Here is a 4,376-nt window from a genome sequence, read left to right as displayed (position 1 = left end):
GGTCAAAACTGTCGACTTCACCTTTTCTGTCGCACCTCCCCAACGATATTTTATGCCACCTAAATCGGGCTTATTTCATTTCCCTTCCCCGGCTTCGGAGAATGTAAACAAACCAAGAGGCGTAACAGCTAGCCAACATGCTAACCCGAACCGAGTGATGTTTCAAAGTCTTCGAAGCGGAAAATCACACATAACTAGCCTGGGTCATTTCACATGACGACTGGGTTGTCGATTGTCTTCGCCGATCGGCAAACCTCCCGGCGGAGAGCAATTTACAGCTTGTTCCCCTACCACTACAGAGCGGCTGCAGTTGTTGTGCAGCTAACATCTGCAGCTAATGTGTATGAGGAGAGCTTTTTACATGCACATCCATCAAATGTAAGTAGTCCTTTAATTAAAGTTTGTAATGTTTACTTTATAATCGCTGTATTCGTGGCTATTTTTAACTCAAAGTTGCCATTTCTCATCGGTCGGAAAATTTGAAAGAACACCGGGCACATGAAGAGGGGAACAAGCAGAGTATAGTTCTCTCACGGTGGGGGGATGGCCAACAAGCCGCGGAGGGGGCAAGGAGCATGTCAGCCACAAAATGCAAGCCACTAACATATTAAAATGATCCCAGTATTTGACATAATACAAAACACGATGTTTACTCACTTCCTGGTAAGTCCAATGGTCCCACAGTAGTAGGGCTTGTTTTGGCCAATATCCACCTTTGAATGGGAACCTTTTGAAACCCCAAAAAGGCACACACGCCTCTCCCTCTTACAGTAAGATTTTTCTGCAGCCGTTTAGCTGGCCTGATGCGAAAAATAAACGTATTACTCCGCAAAATCAGCTGGATCCTTAGTCTTTCTCATACAACAATACGGCTGTATAGTGAAAAGGACTCCTTTCTCTGGACATGTCACAGCGCCCTCTTTCTCAACTCGAGACTGTTGCCGGATGTCACTCATTTTCATGGCGCAGGATTCAAAAAACTAAATAAATTTAGCGATCGCTTCCACACACATCCAAGCGGTCCATTCAGGAGGATAAAATACCGCTTGCATTACCAAATACACATGCTTTCTTGTGTCTCAGGCACTTTAAGTAATCCTGAAATACTCATCAATAAACTGCAGCATTATGAGATTAGAGGCCTAGCACTGGACTGGTTCTGTAGTTATCTGTCTGGACGACATCAGTATGTCAACATTAACAATTCTAAATCATCATACAAACTCATCAAACATGGAGTCCCCCAGGGCTCCATCTTAGGGCCGCTCCACTTCAACCTGTACATTAATGATTTTGTTAATTCCACGTCCGTTTTACATAAGGTAATATTTGCCGATGATACAAATTAGTTTTTTTCCCATAAAAATCTAACTGCAATAGAGCAAATCATGAATAGTGAATTAAAGAAAATAGACATATGGTTGAAATGTAATAAACGATCTCTAAATATCAATAAAAGAAATTACATTGTGTTTCGCTCCCATAAAAAACAAGCCACTAAACAAATCTGCCTAAACATAGACGGAGAAAATATTGAAAGAGTCGACTATACAAAATTTTTGGGAGTCCATATTGATGAGTGCCTTAATTTTAGAAAACATATTGATGATCTTACAAATAAACTGTCAAAATATGCTGCTCTTTTCTTTAAACTGAGACACTATCTCCCACTCTCTGCACTTCTCATTTTGTATAAATCTTTATTTGAACCACACTTACAACACTGTAATGTCATATGGTGCAACACATATCCAACTTATTTTAAAAAGCTTGAAATGCTACAGAAAAAAGTTATACGTGCCCTAACATGGTCTGAGTTTAATGCTCCAACTAAAATAATTTTTCACCGCCACCACCTTCTGAGGCTTAAAGACCACAACTATTACCAAAATGCTTGTGTAATGTATCAGATTATCTATAGACTAAACTATAAATTAGGTGACCTCATCCCAGTCTGTACTCTTCAACACACATATACTACCAGAAGAAAAAATCAAATCACAGGGAAAAAACGAAGGCTAACATGTATAAGCTTTACCATTGTGTGCAAAGGACCACAGATTTGGAATGAACAAACACGTAAAATGTCACACTCCATCTCCATCTTTAAGAGAAAACTAAAAACTCATCTCCTAGCAATGTATATATAACATGCTGATTCTTTGAATAACACTACTGGCGTCTCATATCAAATCCAATGTAACCAAAATTTTGAAATTATCCACAGTTAATTGTATATATGTGTGTGTGTGTGGTGTGTGTGCGTGCGTGCGTGCGTGCGTGCGTGCGTGCGTGCGTGCGAGTGCGGGTGTGTGTGTGTTGTCTAACTGGACCCCTGCTAAAAGCTTTGAATAGCTTCTTTGGAGTGTCCTATTCGCCCATCTTAACATGTGAACTGCTAGCGTATGATCATGTACTGTATTTGATGATGTGCAAATAAACTGAAACTGAAACTAAGTGTATATAGAGCAGAACATAATATTTAATCAGACAATGATTTCAATAATAAAGAAATATGTGAATGTAAAGTCAAATAAATTAAGGGTCATTCAGGGGCTCCTATGGTCCTGAGGCCCGGGACAACATACCCGGTCCCCCCCGTGTTCTGTGTGTGTGTTTATATTGGTTTGTGCGGGTGGGTGTTAATAATATTGTAATAATAATTGTAATTTATTTAATTTATTACTTTTGTTTTTGAAGTGTTTATCAGAGCATTTTTCTTTTAATTTCTGCACTTGTTCGTTTTCTTATATGTATATATGTATATGTATATATGTATATGTATATATATATGTATATATGTATATATATATGTATATATGTATATGTATATATATATGTATATATGTATATGTATATATGTATATATATATGTATATGTATATATATATGTATGTATATGTATATATATATGTATGTATATGTATATATATGTATATATATGTATATATATATATGTATATATGTATATATATGTATATATGTATATATATGTATATTTCAATTCAATTCAATTTTATTTGTATAGCCCTCAATCACAACAGAAGTCTCAAAGGGCTTTACAGAGGCAATATGATACACAATTAGAAATGAAGCAACAAAGATGAATAGATGCAGTTCAAGTCCTGGGTATCCCCTATCCTTAAGACCCTCCATGCCGGCAAGGAAAAACTCCAAAAACTCCAGAGTCAATTGGGAGAAAAATGAGAAACCTTGGGGAGTACCACAGTCAGGAGAGATCCACTCCCAGGACGGATAGACAGGAACCTCAGAACGGCTAATGGGAATTAGCAAGCGAAATTATAGTCCGTAAAAATACAGTGGAGTGAAGGTGCAAGAAGAAGTCCCTCTAGTCAGATGAGACGGGGGTAGCAGCGAGGACGTCTATCCAGCCAGTCAGCCAGACAGTCAGGAGGCTGCAGCTGAAAAATAGCCCCTCCCCAGAGGGGAGGGGGGAAAGGGGACACCGGGTGACTAGTGATGAAGAGACTAGACAACTAGATATTAACATTGGAAAATAGAAATAAAGTAAGACAAGTGGTAGGTAGAGTAAGAAAAGGAGATAGAACTCAGCGGCTGTACTGCCCCCAGCATTATAGCTTCTAGTGCAGCTTAGACTAAACTGTGAGTCTACTCCGACTTCAACTAGCCTAACCATAAGCTTTGTCGAATAGGAACGTTTTTAATCTAATCTTAAATGTGCAGACTGTCTCGGCTTCTTTAATACTAGCTGGAAGCTGATTCCATAAAACAGGGGCTTGGTGGCTAAAGGCTCTAGCTCCGACAGTACTTTTATGAACCCTGGGAACTACCAGTAGACCTGCATTCTGAGATCGGAGTGTTCTGTTGGGGCGGTATGGAACCAGAGCATCGGTGAGATAAGGTGGCCCCAACCCATTAATGGTCTTAAATGTAAGAAGAAGTATTTTAAATTTAATTCTAAACTCGACTGGAAGCCAGTGAAGTGCCTGGAGCACAGGGGTGATGTGCTCTCTTCTATTGGTTCCTGTTAAAAGTCTTGCTGCTGCGTTTTGGACTAGCTGAAGACCTTTTAGAGAGCTTTTAGGACAAGCTGCAAGTAGGGAGTTACAGTAATCCAATCTCGATGTAACGAACGCGTGAATTAATTTTTCTGCATCGCTTTTAGATAAAATATTTCTAATTTTGGCGATGTTGCGCAGGTGAAAGAAAGCCGTTCTACAGGTTTGTTTAATGTGTGCTTTAAACCAGGGGTTTTCAACCCAGTCCTCAAGGCACACTGTGGGTCCTGGTTTTTGTTCCAGCCGATCCAGCAGAGACAGTTGAACCAATGAGGCTTCTGCTAAAACAAGCCACACCTGACTGCAATCAACTGATTGCACTTGTAAAACACCAGA

The sequence above is a fragment of the Corythoichthys intestinalis genome, chromosome 13 (assembly GCF_030265065.1).
Source record: "Corythoichthys intestinalis isolate RoL2023-P3 chromosome 13, ASM3026506v1, whole genome shotgun sequence".
Classification (NCBI taxonomy): Eukaryota; Metazoa; Chordata; class Actinopteri; order Syngnathiformes; family Syngnathidae; genus Corythoichthys; species Corythoichthys intestinalis.
This window is presented reverse-complemented; position numbering follows the sequence as displayed.